Here is a 19,872-nt window from a genome sequence, read left to right as displayed (position 1 = left end):
TTCTAGGTGATGGGAAATGAATTGCGGAAGGACTAGTACTTGAAGTAAGTTTAGAACATTAACACAGCTGCACTTGGTCTTTCACTGTAAAATTATAGCAGGAGTTGCACCTCAGATGGCTTTATATTTGCATTTTTATTAAATATTTATTGTTCCTGTTTCTGCAAGAAACAATTATTTAGTAGACATACTATTTTTTTCCCCATTTTCTGCTAGTTTGCATGTACTAGCCCCGGAAATAAATGTACTCTATTATAAAGAATCTTCATCTCCAAGGTTACTCAAGCATTTTATTTCCTGAGGTTTCATCCAATTATCATTTGTTTGAAAACAAAACAAAAATAGAGATCGGAGAAGCAGGGGGAAGCATTAAATGTTAGTGCAAAACAGCAACATTCATAAGATTGCTGTGCACACATGGTGCTATCCATCTAAGCACCTGAAAGTGCTGAATATATATTAACACATATAGCTTCTCAATACCTGTCTGAGTTAGGTGCTGTTAATCCCATTTTACAGATAAGGAAACTGAATCACAGAAATGGGGTGGGGGAGAGGTCTGATTCCACTCTCATTTATACCAGTTCTATACCAGTATAAAGTGTCATTGTCTTCTGGGGAATTACTCCAGCGTAAGTGACTGGCAAATTAGTCTGGAAGGCCTGAGTTTTCAAAAGTGCTCAGCGTCCACAATTTAAACCAGATTTAAGAGCTCAGATTCCATTCAGGCAACAAAATAAGTGGCCAGATTGTCCAAAGAATTCAACACATTGGTGGTAGGCATCACAAAGGGAGCTATTGGGTCCTGAGCACTTTTGAAAATGTGACCCTTTTTGTCATCTAAGACAAGATATTCAGAGGTGTTTGTGGTAAATCCTAATGATGATTTTCAGGACATCATATTGAGAAAAATGTCCATGGGCCACAATTCCTCCTTGAATGCCCCTGGGGTAGCAACACACTGCTGCTTCCTATGGATTGTGCCCTAAGTTGCAGTATGTGATGCCCAAATTGCCATACTAATATTTGCAGAACAAACCAAGCTAGACAAATGTCTAAACAGAGCAACATCAAACTAGCCACTGACAAACCTCACTTAAATAATGTACCTCTATACTAGCAGAGGAGAGTGCTGTAATAAAAACCTCAGTCCCTCTACAACAGAGAGTACAAAGTTGTTGTTCATGTTAACATGGTCACTGACTCTTCCAGAGCCCTACTTAGCTCATTTTGCCAGTTCGGTGAAATAGCATTCTGCGTCTATCAAACTGTTACATCTCAGAGTAATCACAACCACTTCTTTCAGAGTAGCAGCCGTGTTAGTCTGTATTCGCAAAAAGAAAAGAAGTACTTGTGGCACTTTAGAGACTAATCAATTTATTTGAGCATAAGCTTTCGTGAGCTGCACGAAAGCTCATGCTCAAATAAATTGATTAGTCTCTAAAGTGCCACAAGTCCTCCTTTTCTTTTTGCAAACCACTTCTTAGGTGTTCCACCAGGCAGTGTCCCAGCAAAGGGGCTGATTATATAGTTAGAGCCAGGCTCTGCTTTCCTTACAACTATTGAATAATAATCGGTGGGCCTCCTCGTGAAGTAGGGCACTACTCAGTGTGAGTGAGGATGGCAGAATTTGGCTCCAAATGAATACTACTCTTCTGGCAGTTACTACTGATAAACTGTGAGTCATTTGACAATAGATTAATATAATACTATTACAATAACTTTTCTGATTTTTCCACCTGTTCTCTTTCCTGCGTGTCCAAGCTGTAGACAAAGCTGGACAAAGTGCTTTTGTCATTTGGTTTGAGCAGCTAACAAAAGCTTTGCTCCAGTCCTACTTTGCCCAGCACAACGGGAAGTAACAGGGCTAATTCTGCAGAAGCTCTGTGTGCAGAGCAGTCACAGGATTGGGACCAAAATTAGTAACCAGCACTAAAAAGCAGAGACTGGAAAGCACTAAGAAGCATGAAAAAAAATCCAGGAATAGACTATATGGAAGATTACAGTGGAGATGGCCAGGTGGGAGGAATATTAGAGTAATGTGGAGAGGGGCAGGTAAGATACTGGCAAGACTTGCAGGGCTGCATTGGAGATTAAAATGAATCCTTTGTGGGGTAACTACAGTAAATAAAACTGGTAAATGAGAGGCAATATCCTGCAGCTGCATGATCCCCTACAGCCTTATTTGCCTTAAGCCATCACAATGAGTACAAGTCACCTGCTTTGGAAGTAACAAATCCAAAGTTCCAGTGCAATTTATATTGCAAATTTAATCACAAAGGTAAACCCAAATACAGTTCCTAAAGATAACAAATTCTGAAAAGGGGGCAGTATGTTGTGTGGCTAGCAGACTTCTCAGCTAGATGTACCCCATGTACTCATTAAACTACAGTAAGTGTTCTTTTTGAGCCCAGTGATATTTTAACTGACCTGTTAAATCTAAATTAAGTGTTTTTTAGACACTTATACCGCTACCACTTGCTCCATCAGGGATTAAGTAAAACAGCAGCTTTACAGGAAATCAGGAGTTACCCTATGGTCTGTTTTATAAAGATTTTGAAAAGGCAACTCCCTGTGGGTTCCCAGGCATTGGTATGTGAGTGTTATCACTGATTAAGAAGATGAACTAACACTGAATGGGAGCTGTGAACGATTGTGTCCTTCAAGTGATTGTGGCAAACATGGCTGGCACTGTGAATGATTGATTTAGTGGCAAGGGCACTGTGCTAGGAGACAATTCAGCTGGGATCTAAGCTTTGTTCTGCCACTTACCTCTTCTGTGATCTTGGGCAAGACATTGCATGTCTCAGTGCCTCTTTTCTCCCTCCTAGCCTTTCTCTGTCTTGTCTATTCAGCTTGTAAGCTCTTCAGGGCAAAGGTCCACAGACTATTCAGCTGAACTAGGGCTGACTTTTCAGTTCTCCTCATAAATTCCATGTGAAGAACTAAACAAATGCTTAGCATTTACTCCTCCACATTGTTTCAACCAAAAGTCAGGCACAACCTGGCTTCATTCATGTTTTGTATTTGGCTTGTTTGATGCATGCTTTCATGAGCAGTGAAAGAGTTAACAATATTAACATTTAAATGATTATGATTTAAATTCACTATATTTCTTTTGTGCATTTTAAATTGGAGATATGAAGGAACTAAAGCACTTGGAAAACACATTTGTGTTTTCCTTTCTTTTTTTCCTAGGAACTTGTATGATAGTGAGTCTTGACATGCCAAGATGAATCTGTATACACAACTAAGAGGCTAAATTCCCGCAAAGAGTGTTACATATAACACAGTGCTAAAACTCAATCATTCTCTCAAACCTTATCTCTCTAAAAAGGCCATATTGTCCCAGTCTACATAGGTATTGCTTGTCAAAATACAAACTTTTTGTGGACATGGCACTGCACTGTGGAATCCCCCTTGAGCTAAAGGGGAGCAGTGGCAGGGAACAGGCTGGGATCATAGCCAGGTACAGTAAAACACATGTCATTTCTTGAGTTCCTCCAGCATACAGACACCCTGAGGATTTTCTGCCATACCCAGGAATCTGCTGCCCTTGCAGTTCAAGGTTGGCATAACCCATATTCTTTCACTGCAGTAAAGTAGAACTTCAAAGTTATAGGAATGGAGGTTGTTCGTATCTCTGAAACATTCATAACTCTGAACAAAATGTTGTTTCAAAAGTTTTCAGCTGAACACTGACATAATACAGCTTTGAAACTTGACTATGCAGAAGAAAAATGCTGCTTTTAACCATCATTTAAATGAAACAAGCACAGAAATAGTTTCCTTACCTTGTCAAATCTTTTTTATTAAACTTACCCTTTATTTTTTTAGTAGGGTATGTTTAACACACTACTGTACTGGCTTTTTTTTTTTTTTGTCTCTGCTGCTGCCTGATTGCATACTTCCGGTTCCAAATGAGGTGTGTGGTTTGATGGGTCAGTTTATAACTCTGCTGTTCATAACTCTGAGTTTCTATTGTATGTAGTGGTATAAATAAGCTAATAAACAGTGGGTAGGATACATAGTTTCCTGTTTTGTTTTGGGGCATGTGAAAGGGCCAAGACTCAGCACCTCCCGCTGGTCACTCCAGGAATTAGCTCTGCGGGGCATCCTCGACACATGGTAGCTCACCCATTGTCTCTGCTCCACCATCCTGGGACCTGCGTTGCTCCCTGCTCAGCAGCATCCTCTGTAGGACACCTTGCATCCACTTCTGCAGGACACTCTGGTCTCACCCCCTTCCAGGGGTGGCATGGGGCATTGTTAACAGCAGTTCTTCCATTTATCCCTGCCTCAGTGGCTAACCACAACCCTAGCCCTTTGTCTCAGGGGCAGGTCACAGTCTGTCTCAGCCTTTCTCCTCCATGGCCAGTACAATGGGGGAATGGGCAGGGGGACCCAGGCCCACCCGCTACTCTGGGACTCAGGGACCCTCTAGCATCAGCCTCCTTCTGCCCTTCTTCTCTCCCCTGTTGCCTACCTATTTCCCTGGGCCACTTCCCTTTTAGCTCTCATGCACCTTCTCGACCCCTCTTAGCAAGAGCCGCAGCCCGGCAGGTATCTGAGCCAAAGTCCTGCTCTACTGCCTCAAGCCTGCCCAACACTGCTCTGTCCAAGGTATTGCTCCTTAGCTCAGGAGCCAGTCCTTCTCCCTTGCTAGTCAGGACATAACTGCCTTCTCCTCTGCTAGGCAGACTTTATATAGGACCTAGCCTGGCCCTGATTGGCTGCCTCTGTCTCTGCTCTTATTGGCTCTCCCCAGGCTTTCTCTGATTGGCTGCTGGTCTGCACAGCCTCTCTGGCCTGGTTCAGACCTTTTTCTCAGGGGGTGGGGCACTGTGTGCCTTCAGAATTGGCAGAGTTGGGTGGGCTTACTGCTGGATGGACCATAACCATCCAGAAATTGGGTGTGATTGGCACGAGGCATGCTCATTAGCTGTTTGAAGCCATGTAAGTGATTTCTGTTGTGGGCAAGCTACCTGGCAGGAAAGCCACAGTCACTCTCTGAGAATGAAATCAATAGGAACTCAAGGAGAGGGAGAAAGTTTATAAATAGGAGGAGTGGGCGTCAAACTGGAAACTCAAGGGAGCAGTGCAAGAATGAGAAGGATTTGCTGTAAACAGTTGTGATCCAGGGACTTTACCAGTTATGTTGGATTTAGACTGCAGGCTCCCTCATCCCACTGAAAGAAGGAGATGACTAGAATTGCTGCAGGCTGTTTAAACTGCAACCTGACATTGCAGAGACAAAATGGAAGTTTTAAGGAGACTCTGGGATTGTCACGTTCCCCAAATTAAAGGCACTGGCATGCCCGTCAGAGGATTTGGGCACCATTCTACACAGATAAGAAGGGAAAACCTTCCAAGAGAAGGGCCTAAGAGAATTTATGTATGTGCATGTGCATACATATATTTTGAATTTGTGGTAGTAACCAGAACTAAAACGTGAGGAAAACGCCTAGAAGTATTACAACAGTTGTTGTTGACAATATTCACAATCATTTCATGGACTAGAAATAAACTGTTTTGTTTTTATATACACACAGATAGATTTAGTAATGTTTTTGCTTTTAGACATTGTGTCGCTTTTGTTCTTTCAGAGATTTAACTCTTATGATATGGAGAGAGATCAAAGACCTGAGAAGATTAAACTCTAGTCTATACCCTAACAGAGAGCTAAACTGAGGTGCAGGAAAAGGGGAAGGAAATATACCTAACATTATTAGCTTAGTGCTTTGATTGTGATGCCTGTGAGAATTCTCCAAACTCTCCAAAGAAAAGCAGAAGAGAAGAAAAGGGTTCATTCTGAAAGTCCAGAAAGCAATCTGGAATTAGAAATGTTGATTTGTATATTGCAGTGTGATGTCCTTTGGGAAATACCCTGTATCCATACACTTTTTGGTTTTCGGCACTCAGGCCGATAAATTGGGTGCTAGTGTTTATTTATGCTCAAATAAATTGGTTAGTCTCTAAGGTGCCACAAGTACTCCTTTTCTTTTTGCGAATACAGACTAACACGGCTGTTACTCTGAAACCTGTCATTTTTTTACATAAACACTTGTCAAAGTAGAACTGCACTTTGGTGTAAGTAATGCACACTTTGAGGTATGCACACTTAGATTTATTTTTAAATCATGTTTTGAGTTAGGGAGAGAGGGGATTTCTCCTCCAAATCTAGGAAAATCCTGTCTCTCTAAACTAAGCTTTTGAGTATTTTGAACTGCTTTGTCCATTGAGGAAGAATATTACTGACCAGTTGTGTATGTATAATAGTGAGTTTAAAGTACATATTAGCTCAGAGTAACAAGCTTACCAAATTAATAACAATGTATTTATGATCCTTGAGAAACTCAGGCGCTCACAACTCTTCTGAACAGCAGCTGTAAAAAGATCCTTATTTAACATATCCATCAAAGGAAGATCACTGGTCAATGAGATTTTTTTTAAAAAAAAATTAATAATGCAAGGAATTTCTTCATGTGTATGGTTACACATATTAAGTTACTTTGAAACTTATTCAGTGACTTACTGGGAGAAACAACATAAACAAATGGCTGATGAATTGTCAAATATAAGGAAAAAATGCAAAACATCAAAGAGATAGTGCTACCTGTTCAGCAGTTGGATGCATTAAACTTTAATGACCTTGAGAAAGGAAACTGCCTCATCTTTGATTAACAAAGCATTGTACTTGAAATGATCATCCAGCATATATAATGGCATAATAAAAGAAAAGAACAATTATTTTGTTTCTAGATTACTGAAGTATGTTCTTTGTCATGTTTGTGCATTAATTGAATAATGCAAGACTCAGCTTGTTTTGTAGTTGAAAGGCAGGACATTTGTCAGATAGGGACACTTAGCTCTTGTTCCTAGAATTTCTTGGAACAGGCAGCCTTTTGTGCAGTGTATTGTTTAAAAAAAAATCAATAATGGTATCTAAAGTTACCAAAGAGGCAAATGGATCTTAAAGTTTGAGTTTCACTGAAGCTTCCTGGACTGGAATTTACAAATGAAATAGGTGTCATTGCATTTGTTGATTCTAGGAACAAGAATGAATGTAATGGGGTTTCTATACTCCACATGCACAAACACCAAGGGAGGGGTTAATGTGGACACTGAGAAGGTTCAACTGGAACAGATTATAATTCTGTATTTTCTTCTTAAAATCAAGCAGCATGGCTAGGAGAGGGATGTTCTCCTTGAGAAATCATTTTGACATGGATACCCAGCTGGAGTTATAAGCCTGTTTGGGAATTATCCCTGTGGCCTATGGAGAAGGTAATTTGGTTAATGCTAGAACAAACCAGAGTGACTGACTAATGATGGCCTTTCTGAAAATTGATGTATGTTTAAATTGGACTTGAAGGAACCCATTTGTTAAACATTTTATTGGCCTGAACTAATTCAAAGCGATTAACTTTTTTTCCATTAAAGGAATAGTGCTGATGAGATAAATGGCCAGCTCATTGGAACTTCATACATAAGCTAAGAATCTCATTGCCCCTCTTAAAATAAAAGAGAGAGTTTGGACTAAAATCCATGTTTGAAGGATATTAACATTAAATGCCCTCCCTGGAATCTCAGGTGGTTAATTTGGGTCAATCCTAAAAAAATATATACTATTGGTACATGTTTCATTTCTATTTTGATGAAAGGTCTCTTCTAAATTGTTTAAATATTTAGATTTGAGGAAGATTTGTCTATATCTAGACATTTATATGGCCCTCATTAACATAGTATCTGAGCCACTCACAAACATCAATGAATTTGTTCTCACAACACTCCCTGTGAGTTAGGGAAACACCATTACCCCATTAACAGACCTTAGGCATAGAGAGATTGTCACATAAGAAATTCCAGGTAGATTTGGGAATTGAACCCAGATTTCCTGACTTCTAAGCCAATGCTTCAACTACAAGCCCATCCTCCCACTGCTTTAAAAGCATCCATAGGGCAGTGGTAGTGTTAATTGGTACACGATCTTAGACTTCTTAACTGACTCATCATATGCTACCCAGGGTCATGTCTGCTTTTCTTAAACTACCTATTCAACATTTGTCTGTGATTCTATACACTTCTCAGGAGGTCAAGGGAACAGCAGTGGGAAGAGAGGAATTCTATGAGAATGACTTGTTAGCACTTTGTAACTAGCCCTCTGTTGCTTTCCCTGTACTGATGAAAATAAGGAGCCATTTTAGTTGGGCTTCAGGCTGCAGGTTAAATAATACTAAGTATGAAGTTGAAATTTGTCATTTAGTTTAATCTCTGGACCTCTCTTCACTCTCATTCTAGGTGATCTCAGATCAGATTAGACATTTAAGCATAATTATTTCCTAATACCATTTTAAGGTTCTGAAATCCAGTACTACCCTAATATGGACATATATAAAAGAGGACCAGGAGAGATGGCCCCAGTTATCTATCTACCCTTTTGCTAATATACATATTACCTTGTCTCCTATAACCACTGCTGATGTACTCCATTTTTCCCCAGTCTCATTTAATTTCTTTACCTCCTGAAGAGGTGTTGTTTTTACTTAAGTCCTTCCTCACACAGGGTTGCCGTAAGCCCTTCAAGTTCCAGATCTTTGCCTCTGTTTCTCTGCTCTTCAAGATCCCCACTCAATGCCACAGATATGGAAGCTAGTGATAATAGTTTTACTAGCCCGCAGCTATGATATGGTTTAGAGTAGGTCAGTATATCTGTGATGGGTTCGGTCACAGAGACCCCCCTTGGGACTGTCACTGGATGTGCTGAGACTACCTCTGAGCCCATTTTCTGTGCCAGTTTGGGCCTCCAGAATCCTGTCTTGATGAGCCAGATATGCTAATCTGCTGCAACACAGACCTAGGGTCTGACCCACACCCCCAAAACTGCAGATTTTACTAAAAACGGCTTAACAAGTGCTCCTGTCTCTAGCAGCCAGACACCCTGCCCGCTGTGGGATCCAAACCCCAAATAAATCCATTGTACTCTATATAAAGCTTACACAGGGTAAACTCATAAATTGTCCGTCCTCTGTAACATTGATAGAGAGATCCGCATAGCTGTTTGCTCCCTAGGTATTCATTACTTACTCTGGGTTAATTAATAAGCAAAAAGTGATTTTATTAAGTATAAAAAGTAGGATTTAAGTGCTCCCAAGTAATAACAGACAAAACAAAGTAAGTTACCAAGCAAAATAAAATAAAACACGCCAGGCTAAGCCTAATACAGTAGGAAACTGAATACAGATAAATCTCACCCTCAGAGATGTCCCAATAAGCTTCTTTCAAAGACTAGACTCCTTCTTAGTCTGGGCTCAATCCTTTTCAGACCAACATTGTAGTTTATGGCCTAGGTCCAGCAATCACTCACATCCCTGTAGTTACTGTCCTTTGTTCCAGTTTCTTTCAGGCATCTCTTTGGGGTGGAGAGGCCATCTCTTGAGCCAGCTGAAGACAAAATGCAGGGGCTTCCAGGGCCTTTATATTCTCTCTCTTGTGGGCAGAAACCCCATGGTTCTTCTGTGAAAAATCACAGCAACAAGATGGAGTTTGTAGCCACCTCGGCAAGTCACATGTCCATGAATGATTCAGCTTTTTGCAAACCGATGCCATTGTTTACATGTTAGTTTAACCATTCCTAGGAAAGGTCAGATGTGGATTGGCATCTCCCAAAGTCCATTGTTAGCTAAGTGTTTCTTGATTGAGCACTTACTGAGAGTAGTCCTTTCTCAAGAAGCTGACCAAATGCTTCATTGAGGCTACTTAGAATTAAACACACTGAGATACAAGAAGATTAATATTCATATATTCAATATTCATAACTTCAAATACAAAAATGATACACGCATACAGACAGAATAATCATAACAAGCAAATTACAGCTTTTATATAGACACCTTACTTGACCTCCTTTGTAAAGATTTGGTGCAACTATAGGACCTTGGTTGCAACAATGATCTATACGGTCACAGTTATGTCAATAAATCACAATATTGACCTAAATTTAGGGCTCAGACTCACCCTCTATAAAAGAAAACAATCCTGCTATTTGTCTGCATACCTTCATGCCAAAGGTCTAGCCTTGGGAAGTTTGAAACTTCTTCCCTATTATTAAGAACTATTTACACATATAATGACATAGGTGTCATGAGAATGCCTTAGCTTCACCCACTCCAGGCTTCTCCAGTTGCTTTGAATTCTGTGCTCCTCACATTTGTGCCTTGCAAGCTGTTCCAAGTATCTCCTATCTCTTCGTAATTCTGTTTTACAGAAAATTAATCTTCTTCCATTTTAGTTTCTACCCGCTACGATTACCCTAGCAAACCACCAAGTTTCATATACCATTTTCCAACCCAGATCATAAGCTGAATACAAGGTTTGTGAACCTTAGCAAAGTTGCTCTGAGCTTTGGGTTTGTAATGAAAAATTAAACCAAGTGCTGTTCACCTGATTGTAGATTGTGTTATTAAACTACCACACAGCTCTACTACTAGGCACTTTCATTAATCTTTTTTGCATCTTTCCCTGGCCACTCAGTTCTCTTCCTTGCCCATTCATTTTATCAAAAAAAAAAAAGGAGTACTTGTGGCACCTTAGAGACTAACACATTTATTAGAGCATAAGCTTTCGTGGGCTACAGCCCACTTCATCAGATGCACAGAATGGAACATATAGTAAGAATATATATATGACACACACACACACAGAGAAGGTAGAAGTTGCCATACAAACTATAAGAGGCTAATTAGTTAAGATGAGCTATTATCAGCAGGAGAAAAAAATGTTTGTAGTGATAATCAAGATGGCCCATTTAGACAGTTGACAAGAAGATGTGAGGATACTTAACTTAGGGAAATAGATTCAATATGTGTAATGACCCAGCCATTCCCAGTCTCTATTCAAACCCAAGTTAATGGTATCTAGTTTGCATATTAATTCAAGCTCAGTAGTTTCTCATTGGAATCTGTTTTTGAAGCTTTTCTGTTGCAAAATTGCCACCCTTAAGTCTTTTACTGAGTGGCCAGAGAGGTTGAAGTGTTCTCCTACCGGTTTTTGAATGTTATGATTCCTGATGTCAGATTTGTGTCCATTTATTTTTTTGCATAAAGACTGTCCTGTTTGGCCAATGTACATGGCAGAGGGCCACTGCTGGCACATGATGGCATATATCACACTGGTAGATGTGCAGGTGAACGAGCCCCTGATGGCATGGCTAATGTGATTAGGTCCTATGATGGTGTCACTTGAATATATATGTGGACAGAGTTGGCATTGGGCTTTGTTGCAAGGATAGGTTCTTGGGTTAGTGTTTTTGGTGTGTCGTTGCTGGAGAGTATTTCCTTCAGGTTGGGGGGCTGTCAGTAAGCGAGGACTGGTCTGTCTCCCAAGATCTGTGAGAGTGAGGGATCATTTTTCAGGTTAGGTTGTAAATCTTTGATGATGCGCTGGAGAGGTTTTAGTTGGGGGCTGAAGGTGACAGCTAGTGATGTTCTGTTATTTTCTTTGTTGGGCCTGTTGTGTAGTAGGTGAATTCTGGGTACTCTTCTGGCTCCGTCAATCTGTTTTTTTCACTTCAGAAGGTGGGTATTGTAGTTTTAAGAATGCTTGATAGAGATCTTGTAGGTGTTTGCCTCTGTCTGAGGGATTGGAGCAACTGTGGTTGTATCTTACAGCTTGGCTGGAGACAATAGATCGTGTGGTGTGTCCTGGATGGAAGCTGGAGGCATGTAGGTAAGTATCACGGTCAGTAGGTTTCTGGTATAGGGTGGTGTTTATGTGACCATCGCTTATTAGCACAGTAGTGTCCAGGAAATGGACCGCTTGTGTGGATTGGTCTAGGGTGAGGTTGATGGTAGGATGGAAATTGTTGAAATCATGGTGGAATTCCTCAAGGGCTTCTTTTCCATGGGTCCAGATGATGAAGATGTCACCAATGTAGTGCAAGTAGAGTAGGGGCATTAGGGGACAAGAGCTGAGGAAGCGTTGTTCTAAGTCAGCCATAAAAATGTTAGCATACTGTGGGGCCATGTGAGTACTCATAGCAGTGCCGCTGACTTGAAGGTATATATTGTCCCCAAATGTGAAATAGTTGTGGGTGAGAACAAAGTCACAAAGGTCAGCCACCAGGTTTGCCGTGACATTATCTGTTGCCCATGAAAGCTTATGCTCTAATAAATTTGTTAGTCTCTAAGGTGCCACAAGTACTGCTGTTCTTTTTGCCGTAACAGACTAACACGGATGTTACTCTGAAACCATTCATTTTATCATAATTCATGCTCCACAGCTGGTCAATTTACTATAGATCCTCAGCTGGTGTAAATCAGCATAAATCTGCTGATGCCAATGGACTGTTTTACACAGATCAGGCTTACTAAATCTAGAGATCAGTTCAGGACTAGAAAGTGGGTTTCAGCTTGGATAAGTGTATTTTCCTGAGGCTCAGTGCAAAAATGAGACCAAGAGAATGTACAATAAATTAAAGTAGCACATTCTACAGCATAGGAAAGATAATATACATAGGAGTGATCATTCACAAAGCCATCGGCACAATGTATCCTTTAAGAGTCTATTTCCATTATTATGACATTTAATTGGTAATGTATAGCACATAATTATAATACCAAACTGCGCACCATATTCTTGTTTATGTCTTTACATTGACATGGCCAATATTAGTAAAATATTAGCAGTAGATTTTTTGGAAAGTACACCTAAATGATGCATTAGGTAAAGGATCTTTCATTTACTATTGTTCATTCAAATAAGTCTATATTCATAGTGAACGAGTCAAATTAGATATATTGTTCAGAGAATCTTTAGGCAGTATCTGATACATGTATAAATCTTTATACTTTTTTTACTAATATGAATAATTGTGCATTCTATTTATGTTTAATGATTCCTGCTTTCTTCATTTATAACTACATTTAAGAAAACCTATTTGAACATCAGCTTTGACTCTTTGTGCTTGCCCTTAGGTCAAGGGGAATACACATGGAGATGTATGACTTCTAACATGTATTTAAGATGGGTCATCACACTATTTTTACATGTCCTCTGACTTTGAAATCTTGCATATGTGAGCCCAAGGGTCAAATTTATCTCCCACATCTGATTAAATGAAGGATGAAATTGGCCCTAACATGTCTAATACATGATGGTAAAAATAGTTGAATGAGGGTGTTCCATACAATAATACAATTCAGGTAGTTCCAAACGTGGTCAATGGGTAGGATGCATATTATTATTTTTCCACCTCAGCACCATCACTGACCTACCAACAAATGAGAAGGGCTTAGAAGGGGCTTTGTCTTCCCTCCTCCATTCTCAGAAATTTGGCTGAACTGAGCTATATCTTCTTCCTTTCTTTTGGACTTTTCCTCAGGGAAGCCCTGAAGAACTAGTTTGGTCTTTGAAGGGGTAGGGCATTCATTATGTTTACTTTTCTGTTTTACAATAATGATAGATTAAAGTTGTTTGATTTCTATTTAGACCGTGCAGAATCCTTTCCTGCTCAAACTAGCATTTCATAACCACTATTGGTGGAATAATAAACATGTCTAACTTTCAGTAGGTCCTTTGCAATGATGGAACTCCTTTCTACATCTTAAATAGCATGCAGATAACTCCTTTATAGAAAGGAGTATATATTTTCACGCACACTTATTTGTTTGTTTTCCTAATAATTAATAATGTGGCACAGCATAATATTTTAATGCATATTTTGACAGTGGTGATGATATAATACTTGTGCTCCATTCTCTGCTACTCATTTTCAGGTCAGCTGCAAATCTACCAGGCACTAATCTGTTCTATTTTTAGGGCATTATGTAAATTAGATTACTTATCTGCTTATCAATACTGGTAAGGGAAATCCACAGAGCAATGGATTCTACCCCATCTCTAATTACCAGTAAAGTGTAGTTTTTAATGCTAGTATTTTGTGTCCTATAAGATTAATTTTTAGTATTAAAGTCTGTCAGGGTTACCTTCCCACTCTGAACTCTAGGGTACAGATGTGGGGACCCACATGAAATGACCCCCTAAGCTTATCTTTACCAGCTTAGGCTAAAAACTTCCCCAAGGCACAAATTCTCCCTTGCCCTTGGAACAGTATCGCTGCCACCACCAAGTGAGTTAGACAAAGATTTAGGAAAAGGACCACTTGGAGTTCCTGTTTCCCCAAAATATCCCCCAAAGCCCTTCACCCCCTTTCCTGGGGAGGCTTGAGAGTAAACAAGGTGAGCACAGACCAGTCCCTGGGGTTTTTAGGACACTAAAAACCCCAATCAGGTTCTTGAAAGCAGAACTTTATTATAAAGAAAAAGTAAAAGAAGCACCTCTGTAAAATCAGGATGGAAGGTAATTTTACAGGGTAATCAGATTCAAAACACAGAGGATTCCCCTCTAGGCAAAACTTTAAAGTTGCAAAAAAACCCAGTAATAAACCTCCCTCTTAGCCTAGGGAAAATTCACAAGCTAAAACAAGATAATCTAACCTGTTTCCTTCCTATGACTTACAATTTGTAATCTTAGATGCTTAATTCAGGTATGGCTTTAGGAGATGCATTTTCCCTGCCCTGGTTCCTCACTGACCCAGAGAGAACACAAAGAAACACAAAACAAAAACCTTCCCCCACAGATTTGAAAGTATCTTCTCCCCTTATTGGTCCTTTTGGTCAGGTGCCAACCAGGTTATCTGAACTTCTTAACCCTTTACAGGTAAAGGAAGGATTTTATGCTACCCTTAGCTGTATATTTATGACAAAGTCATATACATTAAGAAAGAGCTGATAAGTTAAAAGTTACTCTTAGTTAATAAGAGAAAATTCTCATGCATACAACTTTTTAAGGCAATTTTCAAAGGAAAACCCGAACATATTCACAACACTATTACAATTCCTTAATATGGAGTGTACCCTTTTAGGAAGCTTTACAATATGCTATCCACCCAGTTAATGGGCATTACAGAGTAAAGTATATTATTACAAACTGATAATGAAAAGAAAAGGCAGAAAGAACTATTGAGCTATCACATTGTATCACATCTCTGAGACTTAAAAGTGTTGAAATAATGTCAGAGGTCCAACTGAGCAGAAAGAATGCAGACTATTTTTTGTGAGGATAAAACAATCATAATATTTTTTTCTAATTTGTGTGTAGGAAATATTAATGTTAAAGTGCTGGAGTGTATTAAGTTTTTAGCAAGAGTCAAATATCTACAAATGTGCCTTGAATATCATTTGATCATTTATGCTTGAAAGATGCTAGGGAATTTGGCAGCTGGAATCAAAATCAAGCAGAGGACAAAGAAAGGGTAATGACTGATAAAGGACATGAATAATGAATATTAACTTGAGAGGCAACTAGATGCAGCACCTGAAAATGATGCAAAAGCTCAGCAAAGCTCTCCCAAGCACTATATCATATGTACAAGTAGTCTGAGAAATCAGCACCCTGCAGTGCAACTTCTGTACCCAGTGGAAAATGCAGCCACTTCAAAAATTTGCATTCCATCACTTCAGTTGAGCTGAATGCTTTTCATAATGGGATATGACTGGTTTTAGTGCCTTCTTGATGGGGGAACAAAGGGTCATGCATCCGAGGCAAAGCAAGTATGTTCCAAACACATGCAAAATTTTTTTGCCTACTTAATCTTAATCTTCACATCAAGGATCCAGCAGGGGAGATGTTTCATAGATTCATAGATTCATAGATATTTAGGTCAGAAGGGACCATTATGATCATCTAGTCTGACCTCCTGCACAATGCAGGCCACAGAATTTCACCCACCACTCCTAAAAAAGACCTCACACCTATATCTGTGCTATTGAAGTCCTCAAATTGTAGTTTGAAGACCTCAAGGAGCAGAGAATCCTCCAGCAAGTGACCCGTGCCCCATGCTACAGAGGAAGGCGAAAAACCTCCAGGGCCTTCCAATCTGCCCTGGAGGAAAATTCCTTCCCGACCCCAAATATGGCAATCAGCTAAACCCTGAGCATATGGGCAAGATTCATCAGCCAGATACTACAGAAAATTCTTTCCCGGGTAACTTGGATCTTACCCCATCTAAAAACCCCTCACAGGCCATTGGGCCTATTTACCATGAATATTTAATTACCAAAACCATGTTATCCCATCATACCAACTTCTCCATAAACTTATCGAGTTTAATCTTAAAGCAAGATAGATCTTTTGCCCCCACTACTTCCCTCGGAAGGCTATTCGAAAACTTCACTCCTCTGATGGTTAGAAACCTTCGTCTAATTTCTAATCTAAATTTCCTAGTGGCCAGTTTATATCCATTTGTTCTTGTGTCCACATTGGTACTGAGTTTAAATAATTCCTCTCCCTCTCTGGTATTTATCCCTCTGATATATTTATAGAGAGCAATCATATCTCCCCATGTTGGTGTACCATTCGTTCTTTGTACTGATAGTTTTAGGATCTGTGCCTTTGAAGACTCAGCTTCCCAGACAGAGTCTGGGCAGGGCACTATGAAGCTCTTGTTGTGATGCCCAGAACAGCCATTTTGAACCAGACCCATTATAAAGCAGAGCTCCTGCCAGCACCTTAAGCACTGAGAGATCACTGAATGCCATAGTACTTCAGCCATGTCTACACTACAAAGTTATGGCAACCTAAGCCGCAGTTAGTACATTGCTTGTGTGTGTGCATACTTGTCTCCTTCTGTTGGCAGTGCATGTTCTCACCTGGAGAACTTGTATCAATGCAGAATGCAATGCACCTAGGGTAGGTATCTCACTGTGCAACTTGCCACCATCCAGTGCAGGGTCTTTTGGGAAGTGTTTGCAATGCCTGAGGAGGTCGAAACAAGTTGCGCAGGGGTACTTGGGAGCCTGGGTCAATTTCCCATAATGTCATGTTCTCCATCCCATGATTTGATCTGCATCCCATGATTTTAACACCTTCTATTCAAAATCCCACAAACTCATGTATCCCTCCTCACTGTCTGCAATCTCTGACAGAAACACGGAGCCTGAACAGCTCTGCATTATTGTCATGAGCATTGAAACCACAGGGCATATGATTAGGGCCCTACCAAACTCATGGTCCGTTTTGGTCAATTTCGTGGTCATAGGATTTTAAAAATCGTCAATTTCACAGTTTCACTTGTTTATATCTGAAATTTCCGGTTGTTGAAAGAGTGTAGGTCCCGACCCAAAAGGGGGTTGTAAGGCTATTGTAGGGGAGTCATGGGATTGCCACCCTCACTTCTTCACTGCTGCTGGAAGGGGCGCTGCCTTCAGAGCTAGGTAGCTGGAGAGCAGCGGCTCCTGGCCAGGCACCCAGCTTTAAAGCCAGTGCTACTGCCAGCAGCGCAGAAGTGAGGGTTACAGGATATAAGGGGTGGTTTACCATATATCCAAGTTTTCCTGGGGGGTGGGGGAGGAGTGACAACTAGAGTCACAGCCTCTCTGCACAGGGAGTGACAGCTGGAGCTGCAGCCTCTCCACACGGGTCAGGGGCTCACAGCTGGAGCTGCAGCCTCCCTGCCTGGGTCAGGGGCTGACAGCCACCTTGTTACCTTTGGTGTTGGGCTCCCAGCCAGCAGCTTCAGAGCTTCCTCAAGCTGCAGGACGTTCCCAGAGGTGGGTCTGATCCAGCTCTGGGAGCAGCCCCTACAGGGGAAGAAGAAGTCCGGTCCCTCCCCAGCCCAGGCCATGACTAGCTGGAGCTCGGCCCACAATAGGAGACCTTGGCTGGGGTGCCCCCAGTCTTGCCACTCCCTTACCATAGCCAGATTTCACGGGGGAGATCAGATTTCACAGTCTATGATGCATTTTTCATGGCTGTGAATTTGGTAGGGCCCTACGTATGATCCTGCAGCATTTGTAGAGCTGCAAGAGGAGCCGCAGGGAACATGACAATTCCTTGGAGGTCAGATTATTATGGGACACAGAAAGAAACAATTCAAGGTTATTGGTGTCATTCACAGACAGCAGCTGGAGATGGTGGAGCGCCAGTTCTGGGCCCTAGAAACAAGCACTGACTGGTGGGATCACACTGTATTGAAGGTTTGGGATGACAAGCAGTGGCTGTAGAATTTTCAGATGCACAAGGCCACATTTCCGGATCTCTGTGCTGAACTTGCCACAGCTCTCTGGTGCAGCAACATGAAAATGAGAGCTGTATTGACAGCTGAGAAATAAATGGCAATTACATTGTGGAAACTTGCAATGCCAGATTGCTACCAGTCAAGCAGGAATCAATTTGTAGTCAGAAAATTCACAGTAGGGGCTGGTGTCATGCAAGTGCACAGGGCAATTAATCGACTCCTGCTATGCAGTACTGTGACTCTCACCAATCTGCAGGACATAGTGGATGGTTGTGCAGCATGGGTTCCCAAACTGTGGTTGGATAATCGATGGCATGGCACCAGACCACCTTGCTGCAGAGTACATCAACAGAAAGGGCTGCTTTTCTATGGTAGTGGATCACCAGGGACTCTTTATCAACATCAGTGTGGGCTGGTGAGGGAAGATGCATGGTGTGTGCGTCTTTAAGAACACAGGACTGTTCAGAAAGCTACAAGCAGGGACTTTCTTTCCCAGCTAGCAGACTACCATTGGGAATGTTGAAATGCCAATAGTAATACTGGGTGACCAAGCCTATCCCTTGCTCCCATGGCTCATGAAGCCATACACTGGCTAAGGAACACTTCAGCTACAGCTCAGCAGGTACAAAATGACAATTGGTTGTGCCTTTGATCATCTGAAGGTTGGGATATTTTTTCTCACTCAGCTCCAATGGTTATAGCTGTCTGCTGTGTCCTGCATAATATCTGTGAAGCAAAGCGAGGAGTTTCCATGGAAGGTGGAGGTGGAGCAGCTATTGATGAATTTGAACAGCCAGATACAAGAGCTATTAGAAGAGCTCAACACAGAGCTATACAGCGCAGGGAGGCTTTGAAAAAACATTTTAACGGTGAGGCAGCAGTGTTGCTGTCGTGTGCTCTACCTGGTCTTGCTCTTTTGTGGCCTGGTATGATTCTTGTAGTGGTTGCTGTGTATGAAGGAGTATAACTTTGTCAATGCATCTATTAATATTGTTTGTAAATGATGTTATGAGTTGTGTGACACAGTGCAGTAAAAGGTAATTGTTAGTTATTAGAATTGCTCAGCACCAGCTAGCATATGTTATGAACTAATAAAGATGAGGGTTTTTTTTCCAAAATTCTATTCTGTAACTTGAACCAGACAATTAAAATTTTATTAAGCTTTAAATCTTAATAAATTAAGTGAACAGGAGAAAGAACAATCATGCATATTCAGGTTACCTGAAATACGCCAACCATGGCTTTCGCAAGGTCCAGGTATGTGAAGCTGTGTTTGTCTGTAATATTCCCTGTGGTGGAGTGGTAAGGAGAACCCCTGATACCGGGTGGTGTGTTGAGGTGAGGGTTTAGGGAGATCCTGATACTGAGTTTTCAATGGGCTGCAGAAGATGAGATTGTTGGACCAGCACTGTTGATGCTAGGGAAGCGCAAGGATGTCCTGGCTGCACATGCCTCTTCTTTTCCAGTACCTTTCTCCTCTCCACTCCATGATCTTTTCCAGGCTGTCTGCAAGGGTGATCCTCCAGGCCCTTTGCTCTTTCTCTGATGCAGCACTGGCTTGCAGGTCATCCTGAGCTCTCCTTTCTCCTCCTTATCTGACTCAGGCATTCCGCGAGTGTGGGGAGAGACCCTGAATACTGCAATGGCAGCAACTGCAGATACAACAGAGGTACCATGGTCAATGTATTCATGACTGATATCAGGGCCGGATTTCCAATTAGGTACAGTAGGCATTGCCAAGTATGCAACTGTCTAGCCCATACTAGCCCAAAATAACTGGGCTATTTTTAGCTGTC

General features: G+C 41.1%; 1 protein-coding gene across 1 annotated transcript in view; it reads left to right on the top strand.

Moving 5' to 3' along the window:
• The window catches only part of LOC311518094 (uncharacterized protein), a 111,946-nt gene extending 92,839 nt beyond the window's left edge, over window positions 1-19,107 (top strand). The window contains exons 9-11 of the mRNA XM_084623545.1: window positions 7-44; window positions 7,184-7,287; window positions 18,763-19,107. The gene's annotated coding sequence lies outside the window, so the exon portion shown is untranslated. The remainder of the gene's footprint in view (window positions 1-6; window positions 45-7,183; window positions 7,288-18,762) is intronic.
• Window positions 19,108-19,872: the final 765 nt, after the last annotated feature.

Source organism: Lepidochelys olivacea (assembly GCF_965140295.1).
Source record: "Lepidochelys olivacea isolate rLepOli2 genome assembly, chromosome: 3".
NCBI lineage: Eukaryota > Metazoa > Chordata > Testudines > Cheloniidae > Lepidochelys > Lepidochelys olivacea.
The sequence above is the reverse complement of the archived record's forward strand: the minus strand, read 5'-3'. Positions and strand labels throughout refer to the sequence as shown.